Raw genomic sequence first — 16,233 nt, 5'->3', positions numbered from 1 at the left:
AAGGGCATTTCCATGACTCATATATTAATATTAGGAGTTTTAAGCGTGCGTGGAACCGAATTGCACTGCGCTAATTAAGTTCCAATTTGCTTCAAAATTGGATATATGTGCACCAATTTTTCACAAAACTTGTTTTTGGAGCGAGCGTGAATAGTTGGGACAATATTTCGTCACTATCTTCCACGCCGTAAGAGAAAACGCCTATCTTTAAGATTCTTGTCGGAAAAACGCCTATCTTGTAAGACTCTTGCAAGAGAAAACACCTATTTTGTAAGACTCTTACAAGATTACATGCCTATCTTGTAAGAGTCTTGCATTTAACGCCTATCTTGTAAGATCTTGTAAGAATCTTGCAAGACTCTTGTAAGATTATACAATTTGGTACAAGAGTCTTGCAAGATTCTTACAAGATCTTACAAGATAGGCATGTAAGCTCGACTAGGGATGTCACTAGTTTCCACACTGTAAGTAACCCATTACAAAAAATATGATAGCGTTATGATAGAGTCAATTAAGTCGAAATGAAAGAAAACCCAATTGGTGATTACCTAAAAAATTTCATTCTTGTCAATAGTTTTGGATTAAGAAGATAATTAGCAGTTTTGCGATTACAAATATAATTGTTCGCAAGAACAGTTAAGTCATTGAAGTGGGTCTCAATTAATTACAAAAAATCAAATTTGGGCAAATTTTTGGGTTAATTACATGTTAAAGTTGAAGAAACGCATTTCGTTTATCCACGAAGACTCTTGACAAATTGTTCACCTTGTCCACGACATAAGTAAATTATCTCCACGTTTTGCGTAACTATTTCACATCGTTAAAATTTGTATATGAATTGTGGAAACTGAGATTACTATTTTACAATCGTTGCAATTCGTATAACTTACAACTTGAACAAAAAATGTAAAAACATAGAAATTGTGGAAACTAAGTAGTTGCGCAGACAGAGTTTTGTCACCCGATTCCACAAAACGCAATTTTCAGTGAAATTTTTCTTTTCGGACAATGTCCAAGTAATTATTCTCATTGAAACTTGGATCGAATTTCGTGAACATTTTTTCTTGAGAGTATGATTTGATTACTTAATTTCTGATAAAACTTCGCCCGCTTTTTGCAATCCAAGAATTGGATTGTTTTGGGGCTCTGTCTTTTTTATAAGAGGTTTTCACATTTTTTTCACTGACTTGATATTTCATAAACGGAAGTAGTATATTAATTTGCCTAGTGCTTGTAGGGGGGGGTTCGAACCCCCCCCTACGAGAAATTTTACCTCTGAAAAAGTGATTTTCTCTAAGTCAAATCAAGTTTTTTGGCTAACTTTTGTCAGCCTGGGTGCATTCTCACCCACGCTGGCAAAACTTCACCAAAAAAACTTGATTTGACTCAGAGAAAATCACTTTTTCAGATGTAAAATTTCTTGTAGCGGGGGTGTTCAAACCCACCACCCTACAATCACTGGGCAAATTACGGCTGTTCCAATATTCACTAGATAATAACTGGATAGATCCTAAAATCATAGAATATCATATGATTTTTTAAAAAACTCGAAAAATCCTATATGAGACACCTGATGCCTACAACTTGAAAAAAATTTCAAAAATTTTCAATGTTTCAAAATTTTCAAGTTTTTCAAAGTCCTAAAATTGTAGAATATAGAATATCATAATATTTTTTTGAAGTCGTTAAATGGTACGAAATGGATTTTGCGCTATAAAAGAGCACTAAAAAATGATTTTTTGTCGACTTCACTTTTTTCACCTATGCAGTATGGGGGGTTATAACATTGAAAATTTTGAATTTTTGTTCGAAAATTTTTTCAAGTAAACTTCGATCCTAAAGTAGTATGAAATGGATTTTGCGCTATAAAAGAGCACTCAAAAATGATTTTTTGTTGACTTCACCTTTTTCACCTAAGCAGTATAGGGGTTGAAACATATAAAAAATTTCAAATTTTTGAGAAAAATTTTTCAAAATTTTTCAAAGTCCTAAAACGGTCTGATAGGGATTTTGCGCTATGAAAGAGTACTCAAAAGTGATTTTTTGTTGACTTCACTTTTTTTCACTTATGCAGTATTGGGGTCGAAACAAAGATTTAAAAAAAAAATTCAAAAATTTTTTCCGAAAATTTTTCGAAAGTCTTCAAAAGTCATAAAATGGTATGAAATGGATTTTGCGCTATGAAAGAGCACTCAAATGTGATTTTTGGCTGAGTTCACTTGTCTTCACCTAGGCAGCATGGGGGGCCAACACATAGAAAAATTTCGAATTTTTTAGAAAAAAATTCCACAATTTTTTAAAGTCCTAAAATGGTTTGAAATGGATTTTGCGCTACGAAAGAGCACTCAAAAGTGATTTTTTGTGGACTGCATTTTTTTCAACCAAGTAGGACCGGAACAACTCAGTTTCTGAAATAGTCTGAAATAAGTCAAAGAGCAGTCAGAAGCAGTTTTTGTTGACAATACTTTTGCAAATGTGCAGGATGATGTGGAAAGCATGTCTTTTTTTTATATACATGTTTAACTATGTATGTTTCTATCAAAACAAGTACGTATGTTTGCATGCATATGTTCATAATTGTACTTTTTATGTATGAACAAACAATTGAAAGAATGAAAATTTTATGTATAAAATCATGCGTAATCATGTATATAATAATGAAAGTATTTATGAAAGTGTATATTTGTAAATATAACTGTGCTTAAGTTTAGTAATATGTTTGTATGAGTATAAGCTGAAATGTAGGTTTGTGTGTAGAAATTTTAAATGTGTGTATATGTCAAGACGTTCTTGGTTTTATGTGTGTATGTTTTTTCTATGTATACAGTGGAATGTATGTATATATTTCTGAATGTGTTTGTATTTATGTATTTTTATGCTTGCAAGTCTGACGAGAGAGAGAGAGAGAGAGAGAGAGAGGGGGAGATAAGTCCCTGGAGGGCAATTTGTTGTCAAGAAGAATGTTGTTATTTGTTTCCACGATCCAATAATATTATATCTTCCAAACAGATTTTGACCTTCAGCGTTGATAAACTCTGTCCTTTATACATTGGCAAGCAAAATGTCACAACCGAGGACGACAACAATTTTTTGATGTTCTGAGCATGCTTTTTTGAAAATTGAATTTTCTTCGCCTATCTAGCTACCATATTAAAAACTATCAAGATTTTTTACAGAAGAAAAATTGATGCTCTTTGTCTTTTAATCCTTGGCAAGAAAATGATAAAGTGTTGCAACACAGAAGCCAAAAACAATTTTTTGATGTTCTGAGCATGCCTTTTTGAAAAGAGATTTCTCTACATTTATTTAGCTGCCCGTCTAGGAATGACCAAGATTATTTACACGAAAAATATATATTAGATGAATTGTTGAGAGATAAACAATAAATAAAGTAAAAACAGCCAAGTAAAAAGAATAAACTCTGTGAAAAACAGAAAATGTTGGTGAAAAACTATGATATGCAGGAGCAGGTGAACTTTTTAGTTAAATAACGTAGAATGATAGGAATTCATCAAGAGCTTGAATCAGACAAAAATAGCAATGATGTACAAGAAGAGTAGTTTGCACTGGAACTGTAAAAAGCGCTAAAATTTTCAAAAGTTAATTAGTCACTTCATCAGTTAAGAAAGAACAAAAACAAACTATGGATCCGTGGGTGGTTGATAGAAACAGCTTCAGAACTGTATAGGTTTTTTCTGTGTATTGGTAATAGCAATAATGGATATTGCTTGCTGGGACTGAAAAATTAAACAATGGCGAAACGCATCCTCAGTAAATGTTTCCGATAAAATCAACTAATAAACACTGCAAGTAAGGTACCAGAGCAACTCAAGCAACCAGAAATCAAAATTGTTATAATAGTGTCTTCTTGGATCAAAATTACTGCGTTCTGTAACCCTGTGTTAAAACTTTGGATTACTTATTGTTCTGTCCACTTTTTAAAGTGAGATTACCGTAACGATATTTGATAGAGCATCGGAAAGAGGTAAATTCAAAGGAATCTAAATTTAAAAAGAAGCAGAGTTTTTATAACATATAATTGGGCTAAGCAGTCTGGCGAACATACTGGAATTTAAGACAACACTACTGCTACCTACTACTGCTACTGCCTACTACTACTACCTACAACAACTATCTACAATTAGTACCTACTACTGCTGCTACCTACTAGTACTACCTACAACTACAACTAGATACTATTACTAACTACTACAACTACTTATTGGTTCTAAGTTACACTAGTACCTACTGCTAATTCTTTTTCATACCTTCAAATATTACCTATTGTTTACTAACAATCTACAACAAAGTGTTTCTGTTTTTCTAAAAAATGAAAGAAATTCTTATCTCTAGAGACCCGTTTAGCATAAAAAACAGAAGCTTTTATCTATCTCAAAGTAATATGCCCTGACTGACACAGACCGATAGAATTTACCCGCCAATATTTACAACAAATCATTAAGTGTTTGAAGTTTTTTCAAAGATATAAAAAACTCTGAAGCTTTGTCGTACACATTAACCCAGTAATTTTCAACTCAATGTTAGTTTGTTAATTAACAATTAAAAAAATCCATGGTATGATATATCAGGTTGATATTTAATTAATTAAATCAATGTAGGGTTTTATTGTTTAGCGAACCAGTCTAATTTTTAGATCTTCAAATAAGTTTTATTGCTATGTTCTTTTTTTGAAGTGCAACTTTTGCATACTTTTTTCACATATAAAAGGGATCAGTCATAAACTTAAGTCTTTTGTTCAAATGCTGTTTTTTTTCATTCAATGTATGACGTCTGATACCATTTGCAATTTATTGATAGATATGAAACGCAAACTTTTTAAAACGTCTTATATTATGGATTGTATAGCGTAAACATTTACTGGTTCACAATGGCGTTGCACTATGTCTATTTATAATATCAAGTTTAAAAAAACATACTTGCTTCCAAAACTCCATAGTGTGTAACTCAATGGAAACAAACAATTTACAACGTACTTACATTATCCAAAAAAACTGAGGTTTTACTCTATATAGTTGTTTTCGTAAGTTTATTCAGAGCCACCAGTTGTTCCAGTTGTCATGTATTACACAACTTTTTCTGAACCCTTACGTTTCAAAAATTTGTAGAGACTGAAAACTCCTGGGATAGCTTGTCGGAAGGACTTGTGTTAGTCGAGTTTCATATTAACCTTAGCTTCGGCTCAGGATGTGTTCACAGCTAAGACTGCAATTGTGAACTTGCTAGTCATCAAACGTTTAGCGCTACATGATTTTGCAATTTTTGTTATATTAACTTCATCGATTAAGCAAGAACAAACACAAACTATGGATCCGTGGGTGGTTGATAGAAACAGCTTCAGAACTGTATAGGTTTTGTCTGTGTATTAGTAATAATAATAATGGATATTGCGTGCTGGGACTGAAAAATTAATAAATGGAGAATTGCATCTTCACTAAATGTTTCCCATAAATTCAACTAATGAACACTGCAAGTAAGGTACCAGAGCAACTCAAGCAACCAGAAATCAAAATTGTTCATAATATTGTCTTCTTGGATCAAATTTACTGCGTTCAGTAACCCTGTGTTAAAACTTTGGATTACTTATTGTTCTGTCTACGTTTTAAAATGAGATTACCGTAACGATATTTCATAGAGCATCGGAAAGAGGTAAATCCAAAGGAATCTAAAATTAAAAGGAGCAGAGTCTTTATAACATATAATTGGGTTAGGCAGTCTGGCGAACATGTTGGAATTTAAGACAACACTACTGCTACCTACTACTGCTACTGCCTACTACTACTACCTACAACAACTATCTACAATTAGTACCTACTACTGCTGCTACCTACTAGTACTACCTACAACTACAACTAGATACTATTACTAACTACTACAACTACTTATTGGTTCTAAGTTACACTAGTACCTACTACTACTTCCTTTTAATACCTTCAATTTTTACCTATTGTTTACTAAACATCTACAAGAATGTGTTTCTGTTTTTCTAAAAAATGAAAACATTTAGTATCTCTAGAGACTCGTTAAGCATAAACAACAGAAGCTTTTATCTATCTCAAATTAATTTGTCCTGACAGACACAGACCGATAGAATATACCCCGCCAATATCTTCAACAAATCATCAAGTGTTTGAAGTTTTTTCAAAGATATAAAAAAATTTGTCGTATACATTAACTCAGTAATTTTCAACTCAATGTTAATTTGTTAACTAACAATTAAAAAATCCATGGTATGATATATCAGGTTGATATTTAGCTAATTAAATCAATGTAGGGTTTTACTGTTTCGCAAACCAGTCTGATTTTTAGAGCTTCTAATAAGTTTTATTGCTATGTTCTTTTTTTGAAGTGCAAATTTTGCATACTTTTTTTACTCATAAAAGGGATCAGTCATAAACTTAAGTCTTTTTTTCAAATGCTGTTTTTTTCATTCAATGTATGACGTCTGATACCATTTGCAATTAATTGATAGATATGAAACGCCAACTTTTTCAAAATTTTGAATATGAAGGATTGTATAGCGTAAACAATGACTGGTTCACAATGGCGTTGCACTATGTCTATTTATAAAATCAACTTTATAGAAACAAACTTCCTTCAAAATTGCCTAGTGTGTACCTTAATGGAAACAAACATTTTACAACGTACCTACATTATCCAAAAAACTTAGGTTTTACTCTCTATAGTCGTTTTCGTATGTTTATTCAGAGTCACCCGTTGTTTCAGTTGTCAGGTAATACAGAACTTTTTCTGAATCTCATGTGTTAGTTGAGTTTCATATTAACCTTAGCTTCGGCTCAGGATGTGTTCACAGCTAAGACTGTAATTTTGAACTTTTTATTCATTAAAAGTTTAGCGCTACATGATTTTGCAATTTTTGTCATATTAACTTCTTCCTAATTTTATTGAATTTCATTTGGTCATTGTTTATCTGATGAAAATTGAAGTTAAATCAACCTCATGAAACGTTTCTCAACAAAATTAAGTGAAACAGTGTTGTTGGATTTGAGAGCTGAAACAAAAACCTTAAATTTAGGTGTTTAGGTGAACACATTTTGTTCGTTTTGAACGTCTGCTTACACTCAATGGGCACCAAGTTGTTCCAGAGAAGTACTTTTCGTGGAATATGAAACAAAATTCTTCTTTATTAGTGTTCAAAACTCAATAACCGGAGACGGTATGGCCTTGGATAAGCAAGTATAATAAAATTGTGAAACATGGCCGATCACTTTACCTAAAAAGTTGAACCATTGAGTTCGAGTTCGTGTTTGTGATCTAATATAGTATTCAAGGATAACTGACTTTTTTAAATAAAAAAGAATTGTTTTTTAGTATTCAAAACTCAACAAACGGAGGCGGTATGGATTTCGATAAGCAAGTAAAATAAAATGGTGATGCTTGGTCAATCGTTCTACATAAAAATGGAAGTTTTGAGTTTGTGTCTGAATTTGTGATCTGAAAACACTATTCAAGGATAATTGACTTTGAAAAAAGACTACTTTTAGTACTAAAACACAATAATCGGCGACCGTGTAACTCTGAATTACCAAATATAATGAAATATGAAAACTTGGCCTATCGCTCTAATTAAAAGTCAAAGTTTGAGTTTGAGTTTGTGATCTAAAAATAGTATTCAAGGGATAATTACGTCACATTAGTTGAGTTGTGTTATAAAGTTGGGAACGCAAAACAATTGAAACACGTTTTCACAATCTATTTAAACTATTTAAGCGAAGGAGACCTTCTGGTTTTACTAAGTTTTTCGATATAGTTTACTATTTTATATAGACTATATTCACATGGTCTATTATGTAATCTTTACTGCACGAGTTCTACAAGCGTTCCTGAAGACTATAATTTTGCATGCTTCTGTAGAAAAGAACAGAAATAACGCATGAGTTTCCGAAATAGGCAGCGTTGACATATTTTACCAGTAATTTTTGAAAAGAGCGGTCAGTGCAACTTCTTCAATGATTAATTTTCTCTGAAGAATGTTCGGCTAATGTTTTAATATAGCAAAATAACTAATATGGAGGTACTTTTAAGTCATGACCACATTAGGTAACAGTTAACACAACTAACTGTGATTTTTTGCCACCATAAAAACCGTCAACACAGACAGTAGAAATCAGATTAGGCGCTTTGATGCCATCGTCAAACTGACAAGTACATTTCTACATTCTTTTCTGGTCAATTTGGAAAAGGTTCCAGTGTTAAAACCCTGGTATCCATAGTACATTAATTTCAAAGTTTAAAGTATTCAAAGTTTTTGGAAATTAGTGTTTTACTTTTCTATGTGTTAATAAGTAATCTTGGCTTTGTGTACCTCGTTTTGATGGTATCTTACCGAAAGGGTTTCTATGTTTTCATACGTTTGTTTGTTATGGATCCTATGAAGAGTCGATTTCAATTCTTTCAGCTGAGTCAAAGACAAAAAAACCAGCAAAAAACAAATCCTGATTATAGAGGCAATTAGGCTAATTTGATTTCCAGCTTTTTTAATGCAGTATTTCAATTTTCTCTGAGCTTAAACAATGTGAGAAATATGTAAAAATGTCTCTTAGAAAAAAGTTCCCGATGGAATTTTACTGCTATGTGGTATATAAATCCAGATGGAATTTTACTACTATCTATAACGATAAATGGTAGAATCATTATGTACAAGAAAAAGTTTTTTTTCACGAGTAATCATATAGCAAAACCTTAACCTTCAATAAAGCTTTATTGATCTGCAATTCACGCTATGAATCAGCGGTCTCACAGGTAGTTTGAAAACATTTTTTTTGTGGCGCTCAAAAACGGAAAACCCTAGCGGAACTGCAAAAATAATAAAGGTAAGAAAAGAAACGTTTTCCATGTTAAATTTGTTTTTTATTTGAAAGACTTAAAGTAAAACAATGCCTAGCTGACATAAAAAAGATTTAGACTTTGCAAAACAAAGTTTTACCTTACTTCCCTGTCGAACAAATATTAATGAACAAGCTGAATTTTCATTACTACTTTAATGAATTTGTAATTTTAGAACCTCAATGGTTTGCCTGGAGGAAACTCATACGAGAACGGTCAAGTATTCACTTCTTGCACCTATTGGAAATTTCGTTCTGAGACGTTAAATGCTTACTATTCTTGATACCATAGCCTTATGGATTAACGAAGTTTTGCGTTCGCGTTAATGAATACTTAGGTTGTAAAAATTTATGAATTACTTAAACATACTGAAATACTTCATATTGACACATAGCTTTAAAAGCTACTGAATGAATTCTGTGAAAACCAAATGTTCCATGACAAACCCAAGTTGTTGCACATGTATACAGAAAACTCTAGTGTATATTTACGTCTATGGTTCAGAATGAGCCTTTGAGCAAAACATCTTTGTTATCTACGGATAGAAAACGTGAGCAGAGAGGTTTCTTATTGTTCTTCAAAATAAACCACGTCAATATTAAGCAAAATCAATACTATTGTACAAATAACTTGATATTAAACCTACCTTTTAGAACCAGTTACTATATAATCTAGAAGCAATTGTAACCATAAAAGACAAACAATAAGGTCAATAGGTGAATTTAAATGAATTTGATTTGTCCTATTTATTCAATTGCTTTATTTAAGTTAACGTTATACTGGAGCACGCTGTGGGTCGAAAGGTATTCCGTAATAAACATTTGCAAGCCTATGTGCTCACTCTATTTTTATCTCAACGTTTGCTGCAACACAGTAGAAGACATGTGTATACGCCTTCTTGATCACAAACAAAAGAATACTTAAGCAAACTAATAAAAGTGCCTTTAGCCGAAAATATTATGCAAGAATTTTGCAGAGCAGACTGAACCTGTCACAATATAAGTATTTTTCTTCATGAATAATCAAGTGTTCAAGTTGAATTTTTGTTTCAACCGGTGACTTGTAAGAGAGCTGAAGTGAAAAGAGCCGACATTTTATTTAAATTACTAGTTGATAATTTAAGATAAATTTTATGACCAATTAAATTGGCTTCTGAAATGAGACAAATAAATTTTTCACCAATCATAACCGAGTATTTGAGAAAAGAAAATTTAGTATCTCCTAGTATAGACACTGAAAGGGAATTAAAAATTAATTATCTTGAAACCATCGCGGACCATGGCCATGCCTCAGCGGCTCTTGGGACTTGATATCAAACTATCATAACCGAACATGAGACCAATTATCCCACTCAGGTACTCTTTTAGTAATCAACTAACAAATTAGGGTTATTAACAGCAACTTTTTGATTTCTTAAACAAAAATGCGGCGGTTTATAATGTCGAATCTCTTGCGCGTATCCGTTTCAACATTTTCAGAACAACAATTTACGGTTTGGGGATCCTACTCTACTACAAATTTCTTACTTTCTACTCCTTTGAACAGGCTGAACACCGTTTCCTGTATCTCTGACGTGGATAATGTTGAATCAACAAATTGTATTTTAAAGGAGTGGTTTTCCAATTACTGAATTTTGGATAATAAGCATACACAATGAAGTTTAATAATGCACAGAATTTCAAAATAACAGGTCATAAATGGAAACAATTCAATACTGAAAACCAACGTCTAGTTCATAAGCTTTAATCAACAAGAACTTTTCAGTTCTAGTAGTTATTGTCACATGAACACCTCACATTTTCATCGAATCTCATTCTTTTTGGAAAATTTCCTCTATGAAGTACACATCCTCGAACTACACGATGGCTCCTCTTATGTAGAGCATTGTTAGACGATGGCTCAGTGCTAAATTTCTGGAAGTTTTCTTCAATTTTTGAGTTTTCTTCATGAAGGCTAGGGAATCGTTCTAATTTGGAAGATATCACAGTCTTTGTTATCATCGGATGTGGATGATGTAGTATAATCAATTTTATCGTGAATAGTGGTGAGTTTGATTTCATTTCTGCATGATTCGAGCTTTTTCCACAGATTTTCCAAATCTTCTAAGGCAGCGAAGTATTCTTCATGGCTCCTGAAGAGGGGCACACTTTCGAAATCGTAACTGCGCAAAATCCTCTTGATGTCCATGGGAAGTGATCCTATGTTAGAAGTCAAAGGATTGGGTATATGCTGAGAAGTTACTTCAGTTTCCGAGGGGGTTGATTTGTTGATAAAGTCTTCTTCTTCGGTTATATTAGGTAATGTAATAACAAAGTCAATGAATTTTTTGATTATGAGGCAATGATCGAAGGTAGTCCAGCTTGAAATTGAACTGTCCTTCCTTTGTTGTATGAAGGCAATATTGTTTTCATATCGAGTTTGATAGACAATTTTGCGCTGAAATGAGCCTTCAAATGGCGTTAGGATATGATACATTATAAGTTATAAACCGGCAGTTGAGTTTGGGTTTTGGCATACACCAACTGAATGAAATACCAGTCAAGAATGAAAACGCTAAAATGTTATTTTGAGAAGCAAGTCATTCAGTTAAAAGTAAATTCAAACTGTTGGCTGGGATGTTAGCATTCGTTCTATTAGCCTAATTAGCCAAATAGTTTCCAATGAATACCTATAAAATTTCGAGGAGGCCTCAGTTGTTAAACCTGTTAGACTAATTCGTATAGGTTTTCATTCGTAAATTGAATTGAAGTTTCTCCTAAGTACCTCGAACATTGACATTTCAAGGTTTTGATCTGACTGCTAGGCATAAAGCAGAAGAATTGATTTGTGCGTGAGAGAAGTTCAGTCTGCTCTGCAAAATTCTTGCATAATATTTTCGGCTAAAAGCACTTTTATTAGTTTGCTTAAGTATTCTCTTGTATGTGATCAAGAAGGCGTATATACATGTATTCTACTGTGTTGCAGCAAACGTTGAGATAAAAATAGAGTGAGTACATAGGCTTGCAAATGTTTATTACGGAATACCTTTCGACCCACAGCGTGCTCCAGTATAACGTTAACTTAAATAAAGCAATTGAATAAACAGGACAAATCAAATTCATTTAAATTCACCTATTGACCTTATTGTTTGTCTTTTATGGTTACAATTGCTTCTAGGTTATATAGTAACTGGTTCTAAAAGGTAGGTTTAATATCAAGTTATTTGTACAATAGTATTGATTTTGCTTAATATTGACGTGGTTTATTTTGAAGAACGATAAGAAACCTCTTTGCTCACGTTTTCTGTCAGTAGATAACAAAGATGTTTTGCTCAAAGGCTCATTCTGAACCATAGACGTAAATATACACTAGTGTTTTCTGTATACATGTGCAACAACTTGTGTTTGTCATGGAAAACTTGGTTTTCACAGAATTCACTCAGTAGCTTTTAAAGCTATGTGTGAATATGAAGTATTTCAGTATGTTTAAGTAATTCATAAAATTTTACAACCTAAGTATTCATTAACGCGAATGCAAAACTTCGTTAATCCATAAGGCTATGGTATCAAGAATAGTAAGCATTTAACGTATCAGAACGAATATTCCAATAGGTGCAAGAAGTGAATACTTGACCGTTCTCTTATGAGTTTCCTCCAGGAGAATCATTGAGGTTCTAAAATTAAAATTCGTCAAAGTAGTAATGAAAATTAGCTTGTTCATTAATATTTGTTTGACAGGGAAGTATTATAAAACTTTGTTTTGCATAGTCTAAATCTTTTTTATGTCAGCTAGGCATTGTTTTACTTTAAGTCTTTCAAATAAAAAACAAACTTAAACGTGGAAAACGTTTCTTTTGTTACCTTTGTTAAGTTTGCAGTTCCGCTAGGGTTTTCCGTTTTTGAGCGCCACAAAAAAATGTTTTCATGATAACTGTGAGACCGCTGATTCATAGCGTAAATTGCAGATCAATGAAGCTTTATTGAAGGTTAAGGTTTTGCTATATGATTACTCGTGAAGAAAAACATTTTCTTGTACATAATGATTCTACCATTTATCGTTATAGATAGTAGTAAAATTCCATCTGGAACTATATACCACATAGTAGTACAATTCCATCGGTAACTTTTTTTAAGAGACATTTTTACATATTTCTCACATTGTTTAAGCTCAGAGAAAATTAAAATACTGCATTAAAAAAGCTGGAAATCAAATTAGCCTAATTGCCTCTATAATCAGGATTTGTTTTTTGCTGGTTTTTTTGTCTTTGACTCAGCTGAAAGAATTGAAATCAACTCTTCATAGGATCCATAACAAACAAACGTATGAAAACATAGAAACCCTTTCGGTAAGATACCATCAAAACGAGGTACACAAAGCCATTAACAAAGCCGATTACTTATTAACACATAGAAAAGTAAAACACTAATTTCTAAAAACTTTGAATACTTTAAACTTTGAACTTAACGTACTATGGATAGCAGGGTTTTAACACTGGAACCTTTTCCAAATTGACCAAAAAAGAATGTAGAAATGTACTTGTCAGTTTGACGATAGTATCATAGCTCCTAATCTGATTTCTTCTGTCTATGTTGACGGTTTTTTATGGTAGCAAAAATCAAAGTTAGTTGTGTTAACTGTTACTTAATGCGGTCATGACTTAAAAGTATCTCCATATTAGTTTTTTTTGCAATATTTAAAGTTAATTAGCAGAACATTCTTCAGATAAAATTAATCATTTAAAAAAGTTGCACTGACCGCTCTTTTCAAAAATTACTGGTAAAATATGTCAACACACCAACAAATGAAAATTTTTTACCGACAATTTAAGTAAAAGGAGCAATAAAACTTATTCTGAAGCTGTGATTGGCCAATTTGAAACACTATTCCGTAAGCGGACAAGTATAATGCAGTTTTTCCATCAACTAGTGTAACGGAGGTCTATATGTGGTTGGACAGGATTTAACCGCATCTGGCCATGCTTCGCGGGCCATGGCCATGCCTCAACGGCCTGTGGGACTTGATAGGAATCTATCACAACCGAACTACTGATTTGTAAACCAATCAGACTTTTATAACCAATTATGATAAAAACTGTCGTCTAAATTTCTCATTTGTTCCTTGTCGGCTAAAAGCCCTGTCGCCAATTTTTATAGCACCAGGAGAATCATGTGTTTTTTCTGTACTTTTCTATAGAACAATACAAAATTATACTCTTCAGCTTAAAATGCTTGTAGAACTCGTGCAGTAAAGATTACATAATAGACCATGTGAATATAGTCTATATAAAATAGTAAACTATATCGAAAAACTTAGTAAAACCAAAAGTTCTCCTTCACTTTTTCGACACATATATAGTTGTAGCTTAAATAGATTGTGAGAACGCGTTTCAATTGTTTTGCGTTCGCAACTTTATAACATAACTCAACTATTGTGACGTAATTATGCCTTGAATACTATTTTTAGATCACAGACTCAAACTCAAACTTTGACTTTTAATTAGAGCGATAGGCCAAGTTTTCATATTTCATTATATTTGGTAATTCAGAGTTACACGGTCGCCGATTATTGTGTTTTAGTACTAAAAGTAGTCTTTTTTCAAAGTCAATTATCCCTGAATAGTGTTTTCAGATCACAAATTCAGACACAAACTCAAAACTTCCATTTTTATGTAGAACGATTGACCAAGCATCACCATTTTAATTTACTTGCTTATCGAAATCCATACCGCCTCCGTTTGTCGAGTTTTGAATACTAAAAAACAAGTCTTTTTTTATTGAAAAAAGTCAGTTATCCTTGAATACTATATTAGATCACAAACACGAACTCGATTTCAATGGTTCAACTTTTTAGGTAAAGTGATCGGCCATATTTCACAATTTTATTGTACTTGCTTATCCAAGGCCATACCGTCTTCGGTTGTTGAGTTTTGAACACTAATAAAGAAGAATTTTGTTTCATATTCCACGAAAAGTACTTCTCTGGAACCATTTGGTGCCCATTGAGTGTAAGCAGACGTTCAAAACGAACAAAATGTGTTCACCTAAACACCTAAATTTAAGGTTTTTGTTTCAGCTCTCAAATCCAACAACACTGTTTCACTTAATTTTGTTGAGAAACGTTTCATGAGGTTGATTTAATTTCAATTTTCATCAGATAAACAATGACCAAATGAAGTTCAATAAAATTAGGAAGAAGTTAATATGACAAAAATTGCAAAATCATGTAGCGCTAAACTTTTAATGAATAAAAAGTTCAAAATTACAGTCTTAGCTGTGAACACATCCTGAGCCGAAGCTAAGGTTAATATGAAACTCAACTAACACATGAGGTTCAGAAAAAGTTGTGTATTACCTGACAACTGAAACAACAGGTGACTCAGAATAAACATACGGAAACCACTATATAGAGTAAAACCTAAGTTTTTTTGGATAATGTAGGCACGTTGTAAAATGTTTGTTTCCATTAAGGTACACACTAGGCAATTTTGAAGGAAGCTTGTTTCTATAAAGTTGATTTTATAAATAGACATAGTGCAACGCCATTGTGAACCAGTCAATGTTTACGCTATACAATCCTTCATATTCGAACTTTTGAAAAAGTTTGCGTTTCATATCTATCAATTAATTGCACATGGAATCAGATATCATACATTGAATGAACAAAAAAACAGCATTTGAACAAAAAGGCTTAAGTTTGTGACTGATCGCTCATAAGGGAAAAAGTTTACAAAATTTGCACTTCAAAAAAAGAACATAGCAATAAAACTTATTTGAAGCTCTAAATATAAGACTGGTTCGCGAAAAAGTAAAATTCTACATTGATTTAATTAGTTAAATATCAGCCGGATATATCATACCATGGATTTTTTAATTGTTAATTAACAAATTAACATTGAGTTGAAAATTACTGAGTTAATGTATACGACAAAGTTTTTTATATCTTTGAAAAAACTTCAAACACTTGATGATTTTTTGAAAATATTGGCGGGGTATATTCTATCGGTCTGTGTCTGTCAGGACAAATTAATTTGAGATAGATAAAAGCTTCTGTTGTTTATGCTTAACGAGTCTCTAGAGATATGAAATGTTTTCATTTTTTAGAAAAACAGAAACACATTCTTGTAGATGTTTAGTAAACAATAGGTAAAAATTGAAGGTATTAAAAGGTAGTAGTAGTAGGTACTAGTGTAACTTAGAACCAATAAGTAGTTGTAGTAATTAGTAATAGTATCTAGTTGTAGTTGTAGGTAGTACTAGTAGGTAGCAGTAGCAGTAGGTACTAATTGTAGATAGTAGCTGTAGGTTGTAGTAGTAGGCAGTAGCAGTAGTAGGTAGCAGTAGTAATGTGTTAAGTTCCAATATGTTCGCCAGACTGCTTAGCCCAATTATA

At 32.5% G+C, this 16,233-nt stretch overlaps 1 protein-coding gene across 1 annotated transcript in view; it reads left to right on the top strand.

Moving 5' to 3' along the window:
• Positions 1-16,233, top strand: part of LOC142339966 (carbohydrate sulfotransferase 1-like) — a 38,452-nt gene that overhangs the window by 15,973 nt on the left and 6,246 nt on the right. The gene's annotated exons all lie outside the window — the stretch shown is intronic.

This window comes from Convolutriloba macropyga, chromosome 5 (genome assembly GCF_964194025.1).
Source record: "Convolutriloba macropyga chromosome 5, txConMacr16.3, whole genome shotgun sequence".
NCBI classification, from domain to species: domain Eukaryota; kingdom Metazoa; phylum Xenacoelomorpha; order Acoela; family Convolutidae; genus Convolutriloba; species Convolutriloba macropyga.
Note: the sequence above shows the minus strand (reverse complement) of the source record. Positions and strands in the feature narration are given on the sequence as shown.